Genomic DNA, 27,925 nt, shown 5'->3' on the forward strand with positions numbered 1-27,925 from the left:
GACCAAAGACTGGACTTGGTTGTGGAAAGAGATCAAGGACATCATACATGAAGAAAGCAAGGGGTCATTAAAAAGACAGGAGAGATAGAAAAGACCTAAACGGGTGTCAGAAAAGACTCAAACTTGCTCTTGAAAGTCAAGTAGCTAAAGCAAAAGAAAAAATGATGAAGTAAAAGAGCTAAAGAGAAGATTTCAAAGGGTTGCTCAAGAAGACAAAGTATTATGATGACATGTGCAAAGACCTGGGGACAGAAAACCAAAAGGGAAGAATACACTCAGCATTTCTCAAGCTGAAAGAACTGAAGAAAATATTCAAGCCTTGAGTTGGAATAGTGAAGGATTCTATGGGGGAAATATTAAACGACGCAGGAAGCAACAAAAGAAGATGGAAGGAATACACAGAGTCATTATACCCAAAAGAATTCTTGACGTTCAACCATTTCAGGAGGAACATGTGATGAGGAACCAATGGTACTGAAGGAAGACGTCTTCACTGCATTGAAGGCATTGGCGAAAAACAAGGCTCCAGGAATTGACCGAATACCAATTAAGAAATTTCAACAAATGGATGCAGCGCTGGAAGCATCCACTCGTCAATGCCAAGAAATATGGAAGACCTGACCAAGCAACTGGAAGAGACCCATATTTACACCTATTCCCAAGAAACGTGATTCTACCGAATGCGGAAATTATCGAACAATATCATTAATACCACATGTAAGTAAAATTTTGCCAAAGGTCATTCAAAAGCAGCTGTAGCAGTATATCGACAGGGAACTACTAGAAATTCAAGCCAGATTTAGAAGAGAATGTGGAACCGGGGATATCATTGTTGATGTCAGACGGATCCTGGCAGAAAGCAGAGAATACCAGAAAGATGTTTACCTGTGTTTTATTGACTATGCAAATGCATTTGACTTTGTGGATCATAACAAATTATAGATAATATTGTAGAGAATGGAAATTTTGGAACACTTAATTGTGCTCTTGAGGAATCTGTACATGGATCAAGAGGCAGCCGTTCAAACAGAACAAAGGGATACTACATGATTTAAAGTCAGGAAATGTGTGTATTTGGGTTGTATCCTTTCACTGTATCTGTTCAATCTGTATGCTGAGCAAATAATTCAAGAAGCTGGACTATATGAAGAAGAATGGGGCATCAGGATCAGAGGAAGATTCATTAACAACCTGCATTATGCAGATGACACAACCTTGCTTGCTGAAAGTGAAGAGGACTTGAAGTACTTACTGATGAAGATTAAAGACGACAACCTTCAGTATGGATTACACCTCAAAATAAAGAAAACAAAAATCCTCACAACTGAACCAATAAGCAACATCATGATGAATGGAGAAAAGATTGATGTTGTCAAGGATTTCAGTCTACTTGGATTCACAATCAACACCCTTGGAAGCAGCAGCCAAGAAATCAAAAGATGCATAGCACTGGGCAAATCGGCTGCAAAAGACCTCTTTAAAGTGTTGAAAATCAAAGATCTCACCTTGAGGACTAAGGTGCTCCTGACCCAAGCCATGGTGTTTTCAGTCACCTCATACGCATGCAAGAGCTGGATAATAAATAAGGGAGACGGAGGAAGAATCAATGCCTTTGAATTGTGTTGGTGAAGAACATTGAATATACCATTCAATATATTCAATGAATGTACCATAGACTGGCCAAAAGAATGAAGAAATATGTCTTGGTAGAAGTACAGAGAAAATGCTCCTTAGAAGCAAGGATGGTGAGACTTCATCTCACATACTTTGGACATGTTATCAGGAAGGATCAGTCCCTGGAGAAGGACATCAGGCTTGGTAAAGAGGAAAAAGAGGAAGACCCTCAAAGAGATGGATTGCCCCAATGGCTGCAACAATGGGCTCAAGCACAGCAACAATTGTGAGGATGGCACATATCCGAAAAGTGTTTTTGTTCTGTTGTGCATAGGGTCGCTATGAGTTGGAACCGACTCTGTGGTACCTAACAACAGCGACAACCAATTCCCCACCCCAAAAATGAAAATAAAGCAAAACTAAAGAAAGAATTGTTCCTTCTATAACAGATCAAATGTGCAGGACATATCTTCCCTCTGGCTGTTAGTGGTCAGCGGTGTACCCTTTCTGACCTTTTTAACATTCTCTCCAGATCGTTCCAAGACAAGCAACTGCTGTTGTGTGCCGTCAAGTCGATTTTTGACTCATAATGATCCCATGTGACAGAGTGGAACTGCCCCAATAAAGATTCTATGGCTGTAATCTTTATTGAAGCAGCTTGTCATGTCTTTTTCCTTCTGCAGAGCCACTGGGTGGGTTTGAACCTTCAACCTTTCAGTTAGCAGCTGAGCACTTAACTGTTGAGCCATTAAGGCTCCTTAGGATAAGCAGAGCTGAGGAAATATATCACACTGCAGCCACAACCTTTGGCCAAATGCTGGTGTTCACAGATTAATGGGCTTAAATGCTATACCTGTGATGACTGTAGGGTCAAACGGGAGCAGTAGAAACCAGGCTTCACTGACGGATCTTGTCCCCCCTACCCCCATCCCAGAGAAGATTTTCTATAAGAGAGGGAGACACCGGGTTCCACAGCAGGACCTGGGGGAGTCTTCATTGATCTGGCTGGTGAGTGGCAGCCAGAATTGAACTGGTCCCAAGCCAGGGACCTTGGAAGAATGTTGGAACAAAGAGAATTGTCATCCTCAACTCCACCACACTGCAGGGCAACAGAAAGCCCTGGGGTCCCTTCCCCACAATGAAAAGTCACTCAGAGGATGATGGCACTGCTGTGACCCCGAGAGGGCCTGGGGCATCAGTGAGAGGGGGAGTGATAGGAATTGTCATACCTACGGGACAGAAGCTTATGAAGATCAGGGGGGAGCAGGTAAAGGAGTCTTTCTCAGGAGGCAACAGTCAGCCGGAAACAGAGGCAGCATGCGTTTGTGGGTGCAGGTAAGATCCCCTGTGGAAACTTGTATTAGGGCACTTGCCAACATGAACCAGCCAGTGGTCGTCAAGTCTATTCCAACTCATGGCATCTCCATGTGTGTCGGAGTAGAACTGGCAGGTTTTTAGAAGTCGATTTCCAGGACTTTCTTCTGAGTGTCTCTGCATGAACTCCAACCTCCAACCTTTCAGTTAACAGCTGAGTGCGTTAACCATTTGTACCACCTAGGGGCCTCTGGCCAAAATGAGGGGGCTCATTTTTTAGGCTTTGCCTAATTTGGGTTCTCATGATATAAGCACTGAAATAAAAGTTTCAGGACATGAAGAGTCTTCGAGAATGATCGACGGGTTTCCTTACTACCCTTTATTTTATATTTAACAAGGCATCGTATAACATGCAGCTATTTCCCCTACAGGTTTTCCTCAGGGCGACCAAACAATTTATTGTCCAAGTCTGTAATTTAGAGAGTGAAAGGTGGCAATATTAGTAATTATACCAGGATAAAAAAAAAAATTATACCAGGATAGCAGGTGCCAATGGGACTGTCCTGGGCAAATGGGACATGTGGTCACTGATTTTATATCTCTGCTTTTAATGTTTGCTCTTTTTCACATTTCTGAGCTTATCTGACCTTCTTCAGCTTCGGGGTGTTAAACCTGCAGGTTTCTCACACCATCAGCGGTCTGCTTCAAAAAGCGAGGTGCCCTGTCCCTTGTAACTTCTCCTGGAGCAGGTGCGGCTGACGGTGATGACACCGACTTTCAGTCCATTATCAGGTTTCTGGCAGGCTTAATGAAAGAGTGTCTGTGTTCTTTAGGAGCAATTTAGTAGCTGCATGATTTTTTTTTTAATTGAGATATAATTCACAAACCATAAAATTCACTTTTTGAAAGTATACAATACAGTGGTTTTGAATATAATTCAAAAGGCTGTACAACCATCGCCACTATCTAACTTGAGAATATTTTCTTCCTTCCCAAAGAAACCCTGTACCCATTAGCCACCCCTCCGCCACTGCTCCTGCAATCACTAATCTACTTTCTGTCTATGGATTTGCCTATTCTGGGGATTTCATATATGTGGAATCATACATATTGTGGAATTTTATGTCTGGTTTCTTTTACTCAGCATGATGTTTTCAAGGTTCATCTATGTTGTAGCGTGTAGCACTAGTTCATTCGTTTGTATGGCTGAATAATATTTCACGGTATGGATATGACATATTTTATTTATCCATTCATCAGCTGATGGACACTTGGATTAACTGCATGATTTTAAACAAACATTTCTCATGGGAACTTTATAAGCATCACACATTATGTTTATCTCACATATGTGAATTTATCTTCTGCAAGATGTGAACACATATCTTAGTGTGGCTTACATGGGGATAATCATCAATAATCCTACAGGTGCTTATTGCCATCTTTTTCCCAAAGGACGAGGGAAAATATATTAAATGTATGATTGGTATTAAGGGGAGCTTTAAAACTATAATGGAAAATTTGACCGAGGTTCTCATGAAACAGCATATGCCAAAAATATGGCTACATGAGCAGATGGGGCTGGAGCTAGTGAATCCCAAGACAGATATTAACGTGGCATCCTTCCTACTGTAGGCTGTAATTCAGATGACAAAGAAGAAAGCCTGATGTGTTATGGAGGCAAAAGGACAGAGGAAAGAGCAAAGGTGGCAGCGTAGAAGGGATAACTTCAACAAAGAATAGAAGGTTGCCAAGGAAACAGGAGACGAGGACAAGCATTTTAGGCAGAAGGATGAGCATCTGCAGTGGCTCAGAGGTGTGACAGAGCAGAGTTCACTTTGGTGGGGGTGGGGGTGGGTATCTCAAGTAGAAGATTGTTCATCCAGACTCCAGACACTGGAAAAGCCAAAGGATGGGTTGACCTGGAATGACTTTCATGACATTTCATCCTAAGAGCACTCCATTCCATTAGTGCACAGCATATGGGGTGGTTCACCAGACTGGGAGGTTGTAGGTCATCCATGTCACAGCACCCAAACCTGCATGGTGCAAATCAGGTGGTGCCACATGGAAGTGCTGATCACAGTGACACTGTGGCTGGCGTACTGGAAATTTCACTCATCAAAGTCCTCAGTTGTTTCGTTAGGTTGGGGAAGTATATATATGCATACACACACATATGCAAACATATTACATGGATGTATTTTAGCATATCTCTTTTTAATCATTGTTCTTTTCCAGAGATAAGATATTGTTATGGATTGAATTGTGTCCTCCAAAAAGATATGTTGAAGTCCTAACCCCTTGGTAATTGTGAACATGGCCTTGTTTGTAAAGAACGTCTTTGAAGATGTTATCATTTAACATGAGGTCATACTGGAGTAGGTTGGGTGAGTGAGTCTTAATTCAATCTGAGTAGTGCCTTAAAATAAAAAGACAGAGAGACAGGAGTGATGACCACGTGGAGATGTGCCTACAAGCCAAGGAACATCTGGATGTACCAGAAACTAGGAGAGACAAGAAAGGATCTTCCCCTAAAGACTACAAAAGGAGTATGGCCTGGCTGACACCTTGATTTTGGACTTCTAGCCTCCAGAACTGTGAGATGATAATTTTCTGTTGTTTAAACCCACTCACTTTGTGGTATTTTGTTACAGCAGCTACAGGAAACTAATACACATACTTAAACTTCTGAAATATTACTCATCTGAATAGGTCAGATCGGGTCTGGGACACTCCAAACAAATGATCTACTGCAGATAAATGTAGCTGAAACCAAGGACACCTGGGAAGGGGGCAGCTGAAGGGAAACATGGAGGAGTTCATAGCGGCACCTTCAAATCCAATCCAAGAGCCTCGGGCTTTACCCTCTAGGCCAAGAGTTCTCATACCATAGTGTTTGAATCATCTGGGATGCTTGCCAGATGCCTATTCTCAGATGCCTCCCACAAAGGATTTAATCAGTAGGCTTAGGGCATTGCTGAGCATTTTTAAGCAAGCAAGCATCATATTCCTTCCATGGTGTATTTTAGATCTATTATACTTTAAGCTGCTTAAGGGCAGAGACTGGCTATATAATCTCAACCTCTGAACCCAAGATACTGAACAGGGTCTGGTATACAGCAGGTCTTCAGCAAATGTTTGTTGAGTGACGGAATGATCATTCTGGCTGCCAGCATGGACTGGAGATGGTAATTCTGGAGACTACGATTGATGAGAATGTAGCCAGTGAGAGAGGATGTGGGCCGAACCTGGACTGTGGCAGACAGATGGGACAGAAAAGACGACTCTGCCTCCTGGTTCTCAAGAGGAAGAAGAGAGAGAAGCAAAGATCAGGGGAGAGCACGGTCAGCTGTCTTACCTAGATGGGGTTTTAGCCAGAGTCTTTCAGCGACCCAGGGATCTGGAAACAACCAGATGCATTCAGACTTTTTTCTCTTAAATGGAGGCTCCTCTTCGCTCTGGGATTGAGTTGGGGCCCTCCATACCAGGCCAATGCCAGGGATATTGGGTGGAAGGTAGGGCCTGGTATCGGGGGAAGGGAGAGATGGGAGGAGAGATGTGAAGACGGGTAGGAAGAGAGCTTACTCACGGGAGACACTCTAAAGAAAGCAATTTGTCTTTAGAGGTTGCAGGCTGAGGTGGAAGGAACATGTATTTTCTTTTTAAATTTTTTTTAAATTGTACGTTAGATGAAGGTTTACAGAACAAACAAGTTTCTCATTAGACAATTAATACGCATATTGTTTTATGACATTTGTTGCCAACTCCACAACATGTCAGTACTCTCCCCTTCTCAACCTTGGGTTCCCCATTACCAGCTTTCCTGTTCCCTCATGCCTTCCTGTCCTTGCCCCTGGGCTGGTGTGTCCATTTTGTCTCGTTTTGTTTTATGGGCTTCTTTAATCTTTGACTGAAGGGTGAACCTCAGGAATGACTTCATTACTGAGCTCTAAGGGTGACCAGGGGCCATACTCTCAGAGTTTCTCCAGTCTCTGTCAGACCAGTAAGTCTGTTTTTTTTTTTGTGTGTGTGTGAGTTAGAATTTTGTTCTACATTTTTCTCCAGCTCTGTCTGGGACCCTCTATTGTGACCCCTGTCAGAGCTGTTGGTGCTGGTAGCTGGGCACCATCTAGTTGTGCTGGACTTAGTCTGGTGGAGGCTGTGGTAGTTGCGGTCCATTAGTCCTGTGGACTAATCTTTCCCTTGTGTCTTTGATTTTCATCTTTCTCCCTTGCTCTAGATAGGATGAGATCTTGGGAGCATCTTAGATGGCTGCTCATAAGCTTTTAAGACCCTAGACACTACTCACAAGAGTAGAAAGTAGAACATCTTCTTTATAAAATATGTTATGTATTTCAGAGTCAAACGAACTTGGGTTGGAAACTTGGCTCAACCCCAACCAGCTGTGTTGGGATGGAAACACAGAATGCTTTAAAACCTGTTTTCTCATTTATAAAGCAGAGACAATACTCACTTTCTTGCATAATATTTCGATTAAATGTGAATGAAGCATATAAATGGCTTGACACATAAAAAAAAAAAAGACACATAGTAGGTGATGAATTCAGCTTTGCTTCTTTGTTTTGAAGCTGTTCAAACATACATTTAAGTGCAGAAAATGATATAATAAACACTCATTATTTATCCCTAGCATTGCCAAGAGGGCAGTGATGGTTCAGTGGTAGAATTCTCACCTTCCATGTAGGAGATTGAGGTTCAATTCCTAGCCAATGTACCTCATGCGCAGCCACTGCCATCTGTCAGCAAAGGTTTGTGTGTTACTATGATGCTGAACAGATTTTAGCAGCGCTTCCACATTGAGGCAGTCTAGGAAGAAAGGCCTGATGATCTACTTCCAAAAATTAGCCAGTGAAAATTCTTTGGATCACAATGGTCTGATTCTATTGTGCATGGGGTTGCCACGGGTTGGGGTCAACTAGATGGCAATTAACAGTTCCATTGCCAAACCCAGTGTCTTGCCCCATTTGCTTCAGATGTTCTTTAGACAAATAAACCATTTTCAATAGAGATGGCTCTCCCTGTGGACCCCTCCCTGACTGTACTTGCACCTTCTGTGAGGGTGGCCATGCCGTTTATCACCGTCATGTGTAGCTAACCAGTAACGAGTTACCATGGAGTAAACTCTGACTCATGGAAACACCATGTGTATCAGAGTAGAACTGCGCTCCATAGGGTTTTCAAATGGTTAATTTTTTTGGAAGTAGATCAGAAGGCTTCATTTTGAGGCAGCTCTGGGTGGACTCAAAACTCCAATCTTTCGTTTAGCAGCCAAGTGTATTACCTGTTTGTACCACCCCGGGAGTCTCATATATAGCTATATCCCTAAAACAAAAACAAAAAAGTGCAGCTTTGAGTTTTGCATGTTTTTGAACTTTATATAAATGCATCATGCTACTCATATCATTCTGCAACAGATTTTTCACACTCAGCCAGGTTTTTGAGGTACACATAGCTCTAGTCCACTAGTTGTCGTTGCTGAATGTGATCCACTGCATAAACATTACACAGTTGATTTATCAGCCCTCCTATTGATTTTTAGGCTGTTTCCAAGTTTTTACTATTACAAGAATTTCTAAGACTGTCATTCTTGCCCATATCCCCTAGTAACCACATGCTATAAATACATTCCATTGATTTTGTCAGCCTTTTTCATTTTTGCCAGCTTAGTGGAATCATTTGGACTTTACCTTCTTTTCCTTTTTCTGCGAAACAAAAATAGCGACAGGACCTACCCCCTCTGGATTTTCCAGAACTGTCTTAACTAAATATAATGTCCTATGGCACCCCAGGAGCCCTGGTGGCACGATGCTTAAGCTCTTTGCTGCTAACCGAAAGGTCAGTAGTTTGAACCTACCAGCCACTCCATGGAGAAAGATGTGACAGTCGGCTTCCATAAAGGTTACAGCCTTGGGAACCCTATGAGTTAGTTCTACTCTGTCTTATAGAGTTGCTCTAGGAATCGACTCAATGTCAAGGGGTATTGGCCCCAGAAGCAACAATCACGCTGGTTAGAAAAAGTGGTAAATATTCAGGTCAGGAGCTATGGCCGCTATAAGTAGGGAAACTGGTGGACTTAGGGGTGGGGACTTGGCAGAAGATGACACTGGGAGAAGGACATTGTCTTTTCTGGCCTTGACCCTGTAGTTGCTGTGTTCTTAAGAGGTACTGGTGGTGCAGTGATTAAGAGCTCAGCTGCTAACCAAAAAGGTCAGCAGTTCAAATCCACCAGCTGCTCCTTGGAAGCCCTATAGGAGCAGTGCTACTCTATCCTAAAGGGTCACTATGAGTAGGAATCAACTCAACGGACTGGACTTGGGCTATGAAGCACAGTTGTGCTGATGTGATCCTGGTGCCCAGGATGTTTTGGTCTTTCCTGAGACTGATCACTAAGGAAGAGATGGATTTTTAAAAATTAGAAGACTTTCATCCATTCATAAACAAAGGGTTACAGAGATAAACAGGTGAACACTGTCTCCTGATTATATCTTTTCCCTTGATCAGCCACGAAGTCCCTCAAACTTACTACAGGTTTGGCAATGCTGTTGTTGCTGTTAGCTGTCATCAGTCTGGACCCTGACTCTAAAAGAAAATCTGAAGCAAATAATGCAAAAAGCTGGGTTTTGCACCATCCCTGTCTTTGAGGAGCTCAGGGCCTAGAGGAGGGGGTTCAAGGAGAGTGAGGGGTGCAGAAGCACAGTGGAGAGCAGAGCAGGGGGAGACTCATGGGGCACTTCCCTGCCTGAGGGAAACTTCCCAGGACAGGCAGTGTCTTCTGCAAAGCTGTAGCCCTGGGACTGAGGCCCGAGTGTGTCAGGGGCCAGGCAGGTAATAGTAAGAAGGGAAGTGACCTGCTATGAGGTGAATAATGTGAGGAAATGGATTATCAGGCCCCATCTTCAGGGACATGGCTGTACCTGGTGGAGGCCTTAAAAGAATACAGGCTCAGAGGTACTAAATTTTCAAGAGGATTTTTCGAGAGAAGCCAGTCCACTTTTTTGCAGGAATGTAGTAGGTTAAATTGTGGACCCCAAAAGACGTGTCTACCCAGATTCTACGAATGTGATCTTATTTGAAATAACGGTCTTTGAAGATGTAATTAAGATAAGGCTGTCCAGAATGAGGTTGCACTAGGTCAGGGTAGGCCCTAAATCCAGTGACAAATACTTAGAAGAGAAGGGGAACCACAGAGACACACACAAGGAAAGATGGCCGTGTGACGACAGAGGCAGAGATTGGAGTTATGCAACCACAAGTCAAAGAAAGCCAGGAGGCACAAGAAGCTGGAAAAGAAGAGGGAACATTCTCTCCTAGAGGCTTCTGAGGGAGCGTGTCCCTCCTGACACCTTGATTTTTGGACTTCTGGCCTCCAGGACTGTGAAAAAATAAATGTCTCTTGTAAGCCAGCAAGTTTTTTGTAAGGAGCCCTTGTGGTGCTGTGGTTAAGGGTTTAGCTGTTGAATGGAAGGTTGTCTGTCAGCTTGAACCCACTAGCCTCTCTGTGGGAGGGAGATGTGGCAGTCACCTTCCACAAAGATTTACAGCCTTAGAAAACCTATTGAGCAGTTCTACTCTGTCCTATAAGGTCTCTATAAGTTGGAATTGACTTGATAGCAAAGGGATTTTTGGAAGTTTGTTGTGATTTGTTAGTGCAACCCTAGGAAATCAATACAATGGAGTAGGCTTAAAACACCCATGTTTTAAAATGCTGTTAACTAACTTGATTTTTAAGGTAATCACTGTGGTGCCAACAAAACCCATCTATGTGCTGCATCTGCCCCACACACCATCAGTTTTTGGCCTCTGAACCCCACAAATGGCATTTTCAATACTCCCCAGTAGCTGTCACCTATTGAGTGCTTACTCTGGGCCAAAGTGCTGCTCAACTCTTCCCATAATATCTCATTATGCCTTTAGAACTGCCTGTGAGAAATGTACTCATGTTGTCCCTGTTTTATAGGGAAGGAAGATGCTCTGAGCAACACAGCTTCTAAATGGCAGAGAAGACTTAAGCTCCAGTCTGGTTGTGTTGGAAGTCTAGGCAGTCAGTGTGAATGAGAGATGAGGAGGGGACTTCCCATAGATGTGATATATAAACTGGGCCTTTATAAATTAGTAGGAATTCCCAGACAGAAAAGAATGGGGGCAAGAGAGCATTCTAGGCAGAGAGAAGAAATTTATATTTTGGGCATGGGCATGGGCATGAGCCAGGGCACATTTATGGGGCTAGGGGCACTCTGTACAGCCCAGGGCATTAGAGGTAAGGGGTAGTCATGGCACCATCACAGTTCTTCACATGAAGTAACCGCTGAATCAGTGTTTGATGACTTAGACTGAGATGTCCCCTATGTAGGACACAGCAGTGGTGGGGCCCAGAACAACAGAACATGAAGACACCATTGTGAGCTCACATGAGACAACCCTGATTCTCCCTGAGATAACTTGGGTACATTTTGAAGGAGGAGATTGGTAAGTGGTGACAAAAGCAGCCAGCTCTATTTTAGTTAATATGACCTCACGTGTCCACATAACCTGATGTGGAAATTGGAAGTATATTATTGATTACAAATGTATAAAAATGTTGGGAGCTTCTTTGGGTGGTAGAATAAATATTTGCTCCATGTTATTTGTTTGGGTTTTTTTTTTAGGAGGGTGGGTTGTTTATTTTGCTCATCATATTCATTACCAATCTTCTAATTTATTGACTATGTTTTCTCAGGTACTGTTATAGTTTGAATTGTGTCCTCCCAAAAAGGTAAGTTGAAGATCTAACCCCTGGTACCTGTGAATGTGACCTTATTTAGAAACAGAGTCTTTGAAAACATGATAAAGTTAAGATGAAGTCGTTAGAGTGAGTCTTAATTCAATATGAATGGTGTCCTTACAAGAAGAGAAGAGACATAAACACACAGAAGGAAGGCAATCATGTGAAAATGGAGCCAAAATTGGAGTGATACATCTATGAACCAAGGAACACCAAGGATCACTGGCTGTCACCAGAAGCTAGGAGAGAAGCATGGAAAAGATTCTCCCTCCGAGCCCTCAGAAGAATCAAGATGGCCGACATTGATTTTGGACTCCTAGCCTCCAGAACTGTGAGAAAAAAACAGATTGCTGTTGTTTTAAGTCACTCTATTTGTTGTACTTTGTTATGGTAGCTCTAGGAAACCAATACAGGTACCAAGTTAGCTATTTATGACCTCTAGTGAATTTTTTAAAAATTCACCATCTGTGTTAAATGTCTGAAAATAACCATTTCCTATCTCAGAATATTCCCTTTCCAACTATACAATGTCCTCTTGAACAATATGAAAACCTAGATTAATTTCCTAACAGTGTTTTTCTGCTTCTTCCTTGGATAAACATTTAGTATAGGCTCTTCAGACTGGTTTCCTTCTCCTAAACACAGAATCTTCCATGTGAACAAGGATAAAAAATGATGATTGATTAGAGTTTGGGAACTAGCGGGGAAGAGACATAGATGAAAAAGAATGGTGAAATGTTAATGCTTGTTGAAGATGGTTGATAGGCATCTGCGGGTTCATTATACTATTCTGGTTACTTTGTAGACATTTGAAATTTTCTATAATGAGGGGTTTTAAAAATCTCATAGAATTTTAGAGCAGGAAATGCTCCTTCAACCCCTCAAGCTCATTTCCACCTCAGGACCTTTGCACAAGCCCCTCTTTCTTCCTAGATGCTGTTTTCCCTGATTTTGCCATAGCTGGGCCTTCTTGTCACTCAGGAGTTGGCTTAAATGTCATCTCATAAAAGCTCTCCCTCACCAACTTAGATAAGGTAGCCTCCAAGCATTTTCTATTTCATCTGTATATTTCAATTCTCAGCATCACATTTAGGTTTCTATGTTGTTTTCCTGTTCATATAATATTTGTCTTGTGCCTGTTTTTCTTCATCAGAATGGAAGGTCCATAAGAGCAGGAGTGCATGTGTCTTGTGCACTCCCCATCCCTATCTCCTAGCCACTGTCTGATGCTTTTTGAGTTTCCTTTCATGTCCAGTGTTGCTGAATGAATAAATAGAGCAGGTAAGTGACAGAGCTGGAATTTGAGCCCAGAAGTGTTCGTGTCATATAATAAAACTTAAAAATCCATCATCTACCAATTCTACTTCTCTGTATCCACCTTAGAGAAGCACTCCCATATCTTGACCAGGAGGCATAAATCAGAATGTCCATACAGTCAAAAACTGGGGAAGGAGAATAAAAAACAATGGTAGGGCTGAAAAATGGAATACCATGCAGCTGTTAAAAAGGGTGGGGGCCATCCATAGGATCCATAGAACCATGTGGAAAAATGCCAAAGATACACTGGAAGATGAAAAGCCAAGTTACAGAAAGAGCAGAATGACAGGATACCATGTAATGCACACACACGTACAAATGCCACATATTTATTATGAGTAGATAGCTGTGTGGGCAAATGAATGGAAAGGTGCTGGCTGGCAACCTTTCAGATTGATAACTGGTACAGCAAATACAGCTCTGAGGATAAGAAGGAGCCAAGATTTCACCACGAGAGGGGGGTTCAAAGGAGGCTTTTTACATGTAATGTTTTAAGGTTTCAAAGAGTCGTGTTTTGATATTTTATATACTTTTTTTTTTAATTTAAAGAGAAAAAGAATGTGTTTTATAATCAGATAAATCTGGTTATGAATCCCACCTCTGTCACTCACTGGCTGTGTGCCTTTGGCAAGTGTGTTTGGCTGAATAATGGCCCCAAAGATGTCCAGGTCCTAATCTCTGTGTCCCAGGACGGACCAGTAACATAAATATTGCCTCTGAAAATGAGGGCTCTAGAGACCAATAAAGAGGCAGGCAAGTCCAGGGTGGCAACAAAGGAGTTTATTAGGGAGACTTATACATAAGGTGAGTCCTGGGTGGTAGCAGGACCAAAGCAGATCTCCAGGCTCCACAGTGGGAGGGTAGAGGTTTTATAATGATGATGGACAGCAGTGGCAACATGCCAGGGACTTATGTAAGGATGACTTAGCAAACTGTAGTGAGCTAGTGGACCACATGGAGGTGCTCATGTTTGGCCTTGAAAAGCCCGTTTCCCCTTCTGTCCAACCCTCCGGGCCAGCTCTTACAATCTGGCACGTTCTTCCTCTTGTATCTTAGTACATGAGCCCCGTTCCCTCCCCGCCAGGAACTGATACAGAAGTGGGTTGGCTAGGGGCTGTGTGGTACGTGCGCATGTGCAAGAGGCAGAGAAGTTACTGTGTGCCCAGAAGAGGGGAAAGGCTCCTCTGGTAAGGAGAAGGAACTGGGAGAGAGAAGGCAACCCAGTTCCCAGCCTCCTCATCAGAGAATGTTCTGGGCCCAAGGTCTTTACTTAGGAATCCTGGATGGGAGGCATAGAGGCAGACAATTCCTTCAATACCCTGGAACCTGTGAATGTTGTCTTACTTTTTAAAAGGGACTTTGCAGATGAGATTAAGTTAAGGATTTTGAGGTAGGGAAGGTTGTCCTGGATTATCTGGATGGGCTCTAAATGTAATCACAAGTGTGCTAACAAGAGGGAGATAGAGAGAGACTAAGGAGCCCTGCTGACTCAACAGTTAAGCACTTGGCTGCTAATTGAAAGATCGGTGGTTCAAACCCACCCAGCAGCTCCACAGGAGAAAGACACGGTATTCTGCTTCCGTACAGATTACAGTTTAGAAAACCCTATGGGGAAGCTCTAGCCTGTCACATGGGATAGCTATGAGTCAAAATCAACTTGGCCATACCAAACATCAACAATAGAGGGAGACTAGATGATAGGATAGGAAGGGGGCAATGAGAGGAGAGAGACAGGAGGAGAAAAGGCAGTGTGATGGGCGGGGGGGGAGTGGAGCATGAGCCAAGGATTGAGGATAGCCAACAGAGGCTGGAAAAGGCAAGGAAGAGCACTCTCTCCTAGAGAGTTTCTCCAGAACTATGAGAATGAATTTGTGTTATTTTAACCCACCAAGTCTGTGGTAATTTGTACAGCAATGTTAAGAAATGACTACAGAATGTTACTGAACTTCCCTGAGCCCCCATTTGCTCATCTGTAAAATGGGGACATTCCATGTCCAGCAAGTAGGCTGTTGTGAGGAGCAGAGCTCAAGTCTGTCCAAACCACTATCGCAGCTAACGACAATGGAGAGAGGTGTCTGCACAAGGCCAGACAGCTAAGAACTCACAGTCATAGCAACCCCCACCCATGCTCTGATCATCAGAGCCATCCTGCCTCCCAGGACACTGGCTGTCCCATGGCCAGAGTTCAGGAAGATGCTGCAGTGAAGGTGTGACCATTTGGAATACAGGCGGAGAGATCCTCAGACAGTACACAGAAGAGACTCCCGGTAGGAGCAGCCCTCCCTGGGCTTTGTTCACCTCCTTATGCTCTCTTCTTGCGTTTCAAGGATGGCCAGTTCTGTCACAGAAAGTTTGGAATTGGTTTAATCATGACTTCCAGAGTCAAGGTTGACTAATTTTTACCACAGTTGATGAGCATCATTGCCTTGTGCAGTAATAAACTGTTCTCAGAGAATTCGATTCCTCCTGGGAGCCAACATCAGCGCTGAACTCCAGGAATGAGGTAGATATCACTACCGAAGTCGTCCTGGTCTTGAACAAGATGTATTGCTCCTAAAGACAGAGAACTAAGGTCCAAGCATTGTCAAGAGATAGGGAGGGTCCCAGGAGAGCCCTTTGCAAAACCCATGGCTTATTGCTTGTGTCATGAAGAAGGCAAAGGCAACGCCATTTCCTCCCAGTCCTGTCACAACCTCCTAGCATCAGCAGGGCTGGGTTCCAGGGGAACAATGGCTCTGAGACACCCCAGCCATGAACTCAGACAGAAAACCATCATTGGATGTCAGAATCAGTCGAAAATGAGCCCGGGCTGTTTGGCATCACCACACCTGTGCTTTATCAGCAAGTCTTCTTTGCAGGTACTAGAATGCTCCAGGTTCAGGCACTTTGCAAATCTGTGGCCGACTTTTGCTCTGCTAAGAGGCCATAATCTTAAATATTATTTCTTTTTTTCCTACAAGGTCTCTTCAGCCCAGTCTTCACATGATTCGGGTTAGAAGTGAACGGACTTGTGTGGAACAACAATAGGCTGGGTGGCGAGGGAGATGACTATTAAAAAGAGAAGGGTGGTGGGGAGTGCAGGGGAACCAGAACCACTTGGCATTAATGATTTCGTACAGAAGCAGTCATTGCATAAAAGGTCAGAGGTTCGAATGCAGCTGTTCTACAGGAGAAAAGACCTGGCAATCTACTCCTGTAAAGATTTCAGCATAGGAAACCCTATGGGGCAGTTCTACTCTGTCCTACAAGGTCTCTCTCTGTTAGTTGACAACAAATAAAACATTCTTTGAAAAGGTCCCTGGATGGTACAAACAGTTTGCACTTGACTACTAACAGAAAGAATGGGGTTCAAACCCACCCACTGGCACCATGGAAGAAAGGCCGGGTGATCTGCGTCCATAAAGACTACGTCCATGAAAACCCTATGCTCAATTCTACTCTGACACACATGGGATTGCCATGAGTCAGATGACTTGACAACAATGTGTTTTATTCATTGCAGTCACCTGAGAGTTGGAAAACCCTGATGCTCAGATTGCACTCCAGACAAATTACATTATCATCCTTGTTTTTTCAGCTCCTGGAATGGTTGCAGTGGGCAGCCAAGGTTGAGAACCACTGCTCTAGAACATTGCTACCCAAAGTACAGCCAACAGAGATGCACTGAAAAGAAAACTAGACTTATTGAGGCCCGACTCTTTGTCCAGTAAGCTTAGCAGTAGCTAAGTGGGCATCCTGTTTCCCTGGGCCTGGGATAGTACCACTTTACACTTGTCCCAGTAGCATTATTTATCCCCTTTCACTCTCCAAAATGCCCCAATTTAAATGATAAATTACATGATCAACTGCCATCTAGTTGACTCCGATTGATGGGGACACCACGTGTGTCAGAGTAGAACTTGCTCCACAGAGTTTCGATGGCTGATTTTTGGGAAGTAGATTGCCATGCCTTTCTTCCAACACACCTCTGGATGAACTTGCAACCCCAGCCCTTTGGTTAGCATCCAACCACGTTAACCGTGTTCACCACCCAGGGACTCCACCTGCCTGTTAGGAAGGTGTATCATTCTCCATTCTAAGCAGGAAGAAGTTAAAGCTGAAAGGTATTTGGAAACTTGTCTAACATCACACAGCTATTAAGGGGTAAACGTGGGACTTAGTTATGGATTAAATTGTGTCCCTCTCCTGAAAATATATTGAGATCTTTACCCCTAGTATCTGTGAATGTGATCTTGTTTGGAAATAGTCTTTGAAGATGGTATCAGCTGACTCAACATAAAGTCATACTGGAGTAGAATGGGTCATAATCTAATATGACTGGTGTCCTTACAAAATAGAAGAACAGACCCAGAGTCACCCAGAGGGAAGATGGCCCTGAGAAGATGCATCTACACACCAAGGAGCACCTGGGGCTACCAGAAGCTTGGAGATACAGGAAAGGATCTTCCACTAGGACATTCAGAGAGAACGTAGTCCTGCTGACACCCCGAATTCAGACTCCTAGCCTCTAAAACTGAGACAATAAGTTTCTGTTCTTATAAGCCACTAGATTTTTATTTTGTTACAGCAGTCCTAGGAGACTAGCAGAGCAGCCGTTCTCAAAGTTTATTATACATACAAATCACCTGGGGTTCTTGTTAAAATATTGATTCTGATTCAGTATCTCTGGGAACGGAAAGGCAAATCAAACTGGTTTGAAGCCCTGCTCTAGGAGCTGGTTGCGGCGCCAGGCGGCGGCCCAGGTGAGTCTTGTATCCCTGGTGGATGTGAACTCGGATACATCTCACTTGGATCTGGAGAACGGCTGTCATCTGCTGCTATGGGTATCTACTGAATTGCTGCTTCAGCAGGTTTGCAATGTCAAATGAAAGGCATTTTTTTAAAAAAATTTATATTGGAGTATAAAGTATGGGGAGAAAAATGTATCTCGATGAATTTTTACAAAGTAAACACCCTGGTGTACCCCATCCTGGTCAAGAAATAAAACTTTATTATCACCCTAGGTCTTCCCACCCCTTGTCATTAGTGCATCCTTCTTCCCCAAGAGGAAACTCTGGTGGTGTAGCGATTAAGAGCTATGCCTGCTGACCAAAAGGTTGGCAGTTTGAATCCAGCATGTGCTTCTTGAAAACTCTAAGGGGTAGTTCTATTCTGTTTTATAGGGCCACCGTGAGTCGGAATCAACTCGATGGTAACAAGTTTTGATTTTCTTCCCCAAGATAACCACTACCCTGACTTCTGTACACATTCATTTGTCTTGCAATTGTGGTCTAGGTGAAAGTTTAGAGCGCAAATTAGTTTGTCATACAAAAATTTATACACAAATTATTTTGCAATGTTGGTTGCAATCCCCACAATATGTCAGCACTCTCCCCCTTTCCCTTTAAACCCCGGGTTCCCCGTGTCCATTCATCTAGTTTTCCTGTCCCTTCCTGCCTTCTCTGCTTTTGGGCAGGTCTTGGCTGCAACTGGCATATTGTTAAGGAGCCCTGGTGGTCCAGTGGTTAAGTGCTTGGCTGCTAACAAAAAGGTCAGCCTTGGAAACCCTATGGAGCAGTTCTACTCTGTCCTATAGGGTTGCTGTGAGTCAGAATCGACTAGAGAGCACTGTTTTTTGTTTGTTTGTTTTGTTTTTTAAAGTTTTGCCTGTTAGGCCTAGCTGCCGTCTAGCCAAGTTGTACTTAATTACATTCTCATTGACCGTTCCTGAAAAGCCACCTCTCCCAAACCCCACATACCAGGTCACCATTCTCCTTCTTTCATTTTGACCAACTTGATAAATGCAAATTATCTCCCATGATTCTTTTATTTTGCATTTGTCTAATGATTAATGAAATGAAATAGTATGCTTAATGGCAATCTGAATTTCTTTTGAGAATTGCTTGTTGATGTCTGTCTTAGTTACTCAGTGCTGCTATAACAGAGATACCACAAGAGGGTGGCTTTAACAAACATAAATTTATTTTCTCACAGTTTAGGAGGCTAGAAGTTCAAATGCAGGGCACCAGCTCTAAGGGGAGGCTCTTTTTCCATCTGCTGTGGGGGAAGATTCTTGTCTCTTTTCAGCTTCTGTTCCTTGGTGATCTTCATGTGGAGTGGCACCCACCTTTCCGCATCTGTATGTCCTCACTTCTGTGCCTAAACTGCTCCTTTTATGTATCAAAAATGGTTGGTTTAAGACACGCCCTACATTGATACGGCCTCATTAACGTAATAAAGAAAACCCTATCCTCAGATGGGATTACATCCACAGGTGCTATCCCCATGATCAGTTGTGGATAGGACTATTGTGATCCATAGAGTTTTCGTTTCTTTGGAATAATTTATTTTATTTTTGTTGTTGAGAATGTACACAGCAAAACATACACCAATTCAACAATTTCTACAAGTACAATTTAGTGACACTGATTACATTCTTTGAGTTGTGCAATCATTCTCACCCTCCTTTGCTGAGTTGTTCCTCCTCATTAACATAAACTCACTGCCCCCTAAGCTTCCTATCTAATCTTATAAGTTCCTATTGTCAGTTTGATACTATACAGATAGGACTTAAAAGAGCACAATGCTCAAGGCAGACATTCTTTACCAGTTAAGCTAAACTATTGTTTGGTTTTAAGAAAACTTCAGGGGTATATTTTTGGTTTAAAGTTTAAAGATTATCTCAGGGCAATAGTTTCAGGGGCTCATTGAGCCTCCATGGCTCCAGAAAGACTGAAGTTTATGAGAATTTAAAATTCTGTTCTGCATTTTCTCCCTTTTGATCAGGATTCTGTTACATAATCTTTAATCAAAACTTTCAGTAATGGTAACAGGAAACCATCCTGTTCTGGTTTCTTGGCAAATGGCAGTCGATCATGGAGGCAATTAAGCCACCCATCCCATTTCCTCCACAACTCCTGATTCTCCTTCTTCCTTTGTTGCTCCATGCTGATAGAGACCAATTCTTGTACCTTGGATGGCTGCCTATAAGCTTTTAAGACACCAGGCACTACACGAAAAACTAAGAGGTAGAACAGATGCACTAAACATGATATTAGGCCAATTAAATGGGATGTCCCATGAAACCACGACCCAGAAACTCCAAACCAAGAAATCAGATCCCATGAGGATCCATAGGATTTTCCACTGGCTGATTTTTAAGTAGATTGCCAGGCCTTTCTTTCTAATCTGTCTTAGTCTGGAAATTCTGCTGAAACCTGGTCAGCATCATGGCAACATGCAAGCCTCCACTGACAGATAGGTGGTTGCTGTGTGTGAGATACATTGGCTGGGAATCAAATTTAGGTCTCTGGCATGGAAGGCAAGAATTCCACCACTGAACCACCAATACTGCCAACAAACTGTAAAGTTGACTTACATGTTAATTTATCACTGCTTAAAAAAAAAGTTTGTTTTTTTTTTTATTATCTGTCTCCCCACTGGAGGGCAGCAATCTTTGTCACTTTTGTTCACTCTTGCTCCCTGAGGGCCTCTGACAGTGTTTGGACATAGAAGACATTTGCTAGTATTGAATAAATATATGAATATATTTAAATAAATAGCCAAAGTCATCAATCCTTTCTTTAAGTTTCTGCTTTTGTTAGGGGCCTAACTAGGAAAATAGAGCCTAGGACAATTAGTGTTAAATTACTAAATGATCTCTGACAACTTTGCAGTGGAAACTGACGGTCAATAGAAACTGTTCATTGGTGCCCCACCTCAAGTGGTGCCCAGGGCACATGCCTTACCTCGCCTGTCACCTCCACCCCTAGTTAGGCCTCTGACTTTTGTTATCACGCCCAGAAGTCCCTTTTCAATTCATGAGTATTGATTACTCACCCATGTATCTTTCCAGATTATGCTTTCATTTTGTACATTTATAGTTTTAATCTATTTGGAATTTATCTATTATATGGTGTGAGGTAGGAAGGTCATATTTTAAAATCCAGTTTCACATATCTTTTATTTCACCTATGATTTCAGATGCTAACTTAATTTTTTTGCGCTTTATTTTTATTATTCTTATGTCTGTTTGGGGGCCTTCTACAATAATACGTTGATTTGATTGTTTACTGCAACACCAGTTAACAAATCATTTATTAAAGGCATAGACGTGTTTCCCTTTTTAAAATTAATTAGAATTTCCAGAACTCTGTCTCTTTATCTGGTCTTTCGAAGAACCAGTTCTTAGATTTATCAATTCTGCTGAATATTTTTTGTTCTGTATCTAGTAATGCCTTCTTTTAAAAGACTTTACTATTTCCTTTTTAATTTCTTTGGGGAGAGTGGGACACTCTGCTCATTGATTTTCATTCATTCAAGAATTGAAGGCTATGTCTTTTTTCTGAGTTCAATTTTGAGCACATCTCTTAAGATTCTATGTTTTCATTATTATTGTTTCAATGGTCTATACGTGCTCATAATTTCCTCTATTTTTCAAGTTGTTTAGATTAACATTTTTAATTTCCCATAAATTTACTCTGTTAGTTTGGGATTATTATTTTGTTTTAAATCTCTACTATTGTGGTCAAAGAATGTGTGTTCTATAACTTTTCTACATTTGAAAGATGATTTTTTGTTGTTGTTGAGATTTTTCTTTATGGTTTAGAGAATGGTCATTCTTAAACTGCTCCAAAGAAACTTGAGAAGAATCACTAGCCTTTGTTTATAGGTACTAGGTTTAATCCACATCCATTAAATTGAGCTAAACAATCATTTTATCCATTTCCTGTGTGTTCTTTCTTTTTTGATGCTTGCTTGGCTCTCAAAGGGAAAAAAGCCAGGTTAATGATCTCCTCCCCCGTTGTGTTTCTGCTGACTTCTTGCATTTTGAACTTTTTTCCTTCATGCATTTTGAGCCTTGATATTTTGGAGTATCATTAGGGATACCCTGAATTCATGTCAGTACATTTTTGTTGGTGTGGCTCGGATTCTTTTTTTTTTTTTTTTTTTTGCCATTTTCTCTATTGAGGCATTCACCGTCTTAATAACCTGAAAGAACTCTCTCCCAATATTAAATATATTAATTCCCTGCCATGTGTGTTATGAATATATTACCAACTTGCCTTTTTTTAAATGATGTTAATGGTATATTTAATATACAAAAGCCCTGGCGGTACAATGGTTAAAATCTCAACCGCTAACCAAAAGGTAGGTGGTTCAAATCCACCAGTTGTTCCACAGGAGAAAAGACATGGTGATCTGCTTCCATACAGATTATAGTCAAGGAAACCCTATGGGGCAGTTCTACCCGGTACTGTAGGGGGGTCGCTATGAGTCAGAATTGACTTGATAGCATATGATAACAACAGCAACATAATTAAATATTATATTTTTGCTTGTCTTCTTAAAATAGCGTGGTGAGGGAGGTTATTGTTGTTATTAGGTGCTGTCGAGTCAATTCCAAATCATAGCTACCCTATGAACAACAGAACAAAACACTGCCTGGTTCTGTGCCATCCTCACAATCATTATTATGCTTGAACCCATTATTGCAGCCACTGTGTCTATCCATCTCCTTGTGGGTCTTCCTCTTTTTTGTTCACCTTCTACTTTACCAAGCATGATGTCCTTCTCCAGGGACTGGTCCAAAGTATATGAGACAAAGTCTCAGCATCCTCTCTCCTAAGGATAATTCTGGCTGTACTTCTTCCAAGACAGATTTGTTCTATCTTCTGGTAGTTCATGGCATACTCAATATTCTTTGACAACACCATAATTCAAAGGCATCAATTCTTCTTCATCTTTCTTTATTCATTATCCAGCTCTCACATGCATATGAGGCAATTGAAAATACCATGACTTGGGTCAAGTGCACCTTAGTCCTCAAAGTGATATCTTTGCTTTTTAACACTTTAAAGAGGTCTTTTGCAGCTGGTTTGCCCCATGCAAGGTGTCTTTTGATTTCTTGACTGCTGCTTCCATGGTGTCAATTGTGGATTCAAGTAAAATGAAATCCTTGACAATTTCAATCTTTTTTCTGTTTATCATGATGTTGCTTATTCGTCCAGTGGTGAGGATTTTTGTTTTCTTTATGTTGAGATATAATCCATACTGAAGGCTGCAGTCTTTGATCTTCATTAGTAAGTGCTTCAAGTCTTCTTCACTTTCAGTAAACAAGGTTGTGTCATCTGCATAATGCAGGTTGCTAATGAGTCTTCCTTCAATCCTGATGCTGTGTTCTTCTTCATATAGTCCAGCTTCTTGGATTATTTGCTCAGCATGCAGATTGAATAGGTATGGTGAGAGGATACAATCTTGATGCATACCCTTCCTGACTTTGAACCACTCAGTATCCCCTTGTTCTGTCTGAACAACTGCCTCTTGATCTATGTACAGTTTCCTCATGAGGGAAATTAAGTGTTCTGGAATTTTCATTTTTCCCAATGTTATCCATAATTTGTTATGATCCACACAGTCGAATGCCTTTGCATAGTTAATGAAACACAGATAAACATCTTTCTGGTGTTCTCTGCTTTCTGCCAGGATCCATCTGACATCAGCAATGATATCAGCTTGTTCCACGTCCTCTTCTGAATCCCTCTTGAATTTCTGGCAGTTCCCTGTCGATATACTGCTGCAAACACTTCCAAATGATTTCCACAACATTTTACTTGCATATGATATTAATAATATTGTTCAATAATTTCTGCATTCAGTTCAATGACCTTTCTTCGGAAAAGGCATAAATATGAATCTCTTCCAGTCTTTTGGCCAGGTACCTGTCTTCCAGATTTCTTGGCATAGATAAGTGAGCACTTCCAGTGCTGCATCTGTTTGTTGAAACATCTCAACTGATAGTCCATCAATTCCTGCAGTCTTGTTTTTCGCCAATGTCTTCAGGGCAGCTTGGACTTCTTCCTTTAGTACTATCGGTTCTTGATCACATGCTGCCTCCTAAAATGATTGAACATGGACCAATTCTTTTTGGTACAGTGACTCTGTATATTCCTTACATCTTTTTTTTTTTTAACGTCTTTATTGAGACATCATTTTCATACCATAAAGTTCACAATTTAAAGTGTATAATTTAATCAATTTTAGTATATTCACAGAGTTATGCAACCATCACCACAATCTAAGCTTGGAACATTTTCATCAACCCAAAAATAACACTACTTTTTTTATAAGCAGTCACTCTCCTTCTCCTGCTGTCCACTCCTCCACTGGCCCTAGGCAATTGGGAATCCACTTTCTATCTCTATAGATTTGCCTATTCTGGACATTTCACATAAATGGAATCATGTAATACATGATTTTTCATTACTGTCTTCTTTCACTTAGCACATTTTCAAGGTTCATCTATGTTGTAGCATATATCAGTACTTTATTCCTTTTTAGTATGTAATAATATTCCATTTATGTATATTCCACATTTTTAAAAAATCCATTCATCAATTAATAGCAATGTGGGTTGTTTCTACCTTTTGGTTATTGTGAATAATGGTGCTGTGAGTATCTGTGTGGACATATGTTTTCGTTTGTCTTGGGTATATACAAAGGAGTGGAATTGCTAGGTAATGTGGTAACTCCACTTTTAATACTTCCAGGAACTGCTGAACTGTTTTCCAAAGCAGCTGCACCATTTTATACTCCCAGCAGATAAGAGTTCCACTTTTCCACATTTTTACCAAAGCTTGTTATTATCTTTTTTTTCCTTTTGTACTTTAGATGAAGGTTTACAGAGCAAACTAGTTTCTCATTAAACAATTAATACACATATTGTTCTGTGACATTGGTTGCCAGCCCCACAACATGTCCACACTCTCCCCTTCTCGACCTTGGGTTCCCCATTACCAGCTGCCTTCTACTCCTTGCCCCTGGGCCGGTGTGTCCATTTAGTCTCATTTTGTTTTATGGGCCTGTCTAGTCTTTGGCTGGAGAGTGAAACTCAGGAGTGACTTCATTACTGAGCTATAAGGGTGGCCGGGGGCCCTACTCTTGAGATTTCCCCAGTTTCTGTCAGACCAGTAAGTCTGTTTTTGTTTGTTTGTTTTTTGTGAATTAGAATTTTGTTTTACATTTTTCTCTGGCTCTGTCCAAGACCCTTTATTGTGATCCCTGTCAGAGCAGTCAGTGAGGTAGCCGGGTGCCATCTAGTTGTGCTGAATTCAGTCTGGTGAAGGGTGTAGTATTTGTGATCCATTAGTCCTTTGGATAAATCTTTTTCTTGTGTCTTTGGTGGTCTTTATTCTCCTTTACTCCAGACAGGGTGAAGCAACTGAATTATCTTAGGTTGCTGTTTGCAGGCATGGTATGTTTTTCCATTTATGTAGATCTCTTTTGGTTTCTTGTAGTAATGCTTTGTAGATTTCTTTGTATAGGTCTTGTACATCCCTGGTTAGATTTATTCCTAAGTATTTTATTTTTTTAGGGGCCATAATAAATGGTATTGTTTTTCTGATTTCCTTTTCATTGTTCTCTTATTGTCATATAGGAATCCAACTAATTTTTGTATGTTTATCTTGTATCCTGCTCCTCTGCTGAATCTATTAGTTCCGGTAGTTTTCTTGTGGAGTCTTTTAGGTTTTTTATGTATAGTACCATATCATCAGCAAATAGGGACAGTTTTATTTCTTCATTACCAGTTTGGATGCCCTTTATTTCTTTTTCTTGCCTTATTGCTCCAGCTAGAACTTCCAGCTCAATGTTAAATAAGAGTGGTGATAAAGGCATCCTTGTCTTGTTCCTGTTCTCAGGGGAATGTTTTCAGCCTTTCTCCATTAAGAATGACGTTGGCTGTTGGTTTTGTAGAGATGCCCTTTATTATGTTGAGGAATTTCCCTTCTATGCCTATTTTATTGAGAGTTTTTATCAGGAATCGGTGTTGAACTTTGTCGAATGCCTTTTCTATATCAATTGAGATGATCATGTGATTCTTTTATTTTATTTATGTGAACCTTAAGTTGATTGGTTATCTAATGTTGAACCATTCTTGCATACCTGGTATGAATCTCACTTGGTCATGGTATATTATTTTTTTAATATGATGCTGAATTCTATAGGTTAGAATTTTGTTTAGAATTTTTGCATCTATATTCATTAGAGCTATTGGTCTGTAATTTTCTATTTTGGTGGTGTCTTTGCCTGGTTTTGGTATTTGGGTTATGCTGGCTTCATAGAATGAATTTGGAAGTATCGCTTTCTTTTCTATGTTCTCAAATAGCTTGAGTAGTACTGGTGTAAGCTTTTATTTGAATGTTTGATAGAATAATCCAGTGAAGCCATCTGGGTCGGGTTTCTTTTTTTTTTTTTTTTTTTTTAAACTTTTCAATCTCTTCTCCTGTTATGGGTCTGTTCAGACGTTCAACTTTAGTTTGTGTTAGTTTGGGTTAAGTAGTGTGTTTCTAAAAATTTGTCCATTTCCTCTAGGTTTTCAAATTTGTTGGAGTATAGCTTTTCAGAGTGCTCTGTTATGATCCTTTTTATTTCAGTTGGATCTGTTGTAATGTCCCCCATTTCATTTATTTGTGTTCTCTCCTGGCTTTTTTTTTTTTTCGTCAATTTGGCCAATGATTTAACCCTGTTGGTGTAGTGGTTAAGAGCTACGGTTGCTAACCAAAAGGTCAGCAGTTCAAATCCAGGCACTCCTTGGAAACGCTATGGGACTGTTCTACTCTGTCCTATAGGGTAGCTATGAGTCGGAATTGACTCAACGGCAATGGGTTTGGTTTTTTTGGTTGTCGATTTTGTTGATTCTTTCAAAGAGCCAACTTTTGGTTTTGTTGATTTTATTGTTTTTCTATTCTCTGTTTCATTTGTTTCTGTTCTGATCTTTATTATTTCCTGTCTTCTGGTGGCTGTGGGCTTCTTTTGCTGTTCTCTATTTGTTCAAATTGTGTAGCCAATGTTTTGAATTTGTCCCTTTCTTCTTTTTTGATGTGTGCACCTATTGCTATAAATTGACCTCTGAGGACTGCCTTTGCTGTGTCTCAAAGGTTTTGGTATGATGTGTTTTCATTCTTGTTTGATTCTAGGAATCTTTTGATTTCATCTTTGATTTCTATTACCCAGTGGTTTTTATGCAGGGTGTTACTCAGTTTCCATGTATTTTTTTTTTCTTGCTTTTCCTGTTGTTAATTTCTACTTTGATGGTATCGTGATCAGAGAAGATACTTTGTATTATCTCAATGTTTTGGATTTTTCTGAGGGTTGCTTTGTGGCCTAAGATGTGGTCTATATGGAGAACTTCCCATGTATGTTGCAAAAGAATATGTACTTTGCTGCCGTTGGATAGAGTGTTCTATATATGTCTATTAGATCAAGTTGGTAGATTGTGGCCTTTAGATCTTCTGTATCTTTGCTGAGTTTCTTTCTAGATGTTCTGTCCTTTACCGAGAGTGGTGTGTTGAAGTCTCCCACTATTATCGTGGAACTATCAATTTCTCTTTTCAGTGCTGTTAGCGTTTGTTTTATGTATTTTGGAGCCCTGTCATTCAGTGTGTAGATATTTATTATGGTTAAGTCTTCATGGTGGATTGTCCTTTTAATTATTATAAAATGTCCGTCATTGTCTTTTACGGAGGATTTGTTTTAAAGTCTATTTTATCTAAGATTAACATTGCCACTCCTGCTCTTTTTGGTTTTCTTTTTGCTTGATATATATTTTTTCCAGCCTTTGACTTTTAATTAATCTTTGTTTCTAAGGTGTGTCTCTTGTAGACAGCATATTGATGGATCCTGATTTTTATCCATTCTGTCAATCTCTGTCTCTTTATGGGTGCATCTAGGCCATTTACATTCAGCGTGATTATTAATAGGTGTGAGTTTATAGCTGTCTTGGAAGAAGTACATCCAGAATGCTCCTTAGAAGTAAGGATGGCGAGACTGTGTCTCACATATTTTGGACATGTTGTTAGGAGAAATCCATCCCTGGAGAAGGATATCATGCTTGGTAAAGTAGAGGGTCAGCAAAAA

Source organism: Elephas maximus, chromosome 2 (assembly GCF_024166365.1).
Source record: "Elephas maximus indicus isolate mEleMax1 chromosome 2, mEleMax1 primary haplotype, whole genome shotgun sequence".
Taxonomy (NCBI): domain Eukaryota; kingdom Metazoa; phylum Chordata; class Mammalia; order Proboscidea; family Elephantidae; genus Elephas; species Elephas maximus.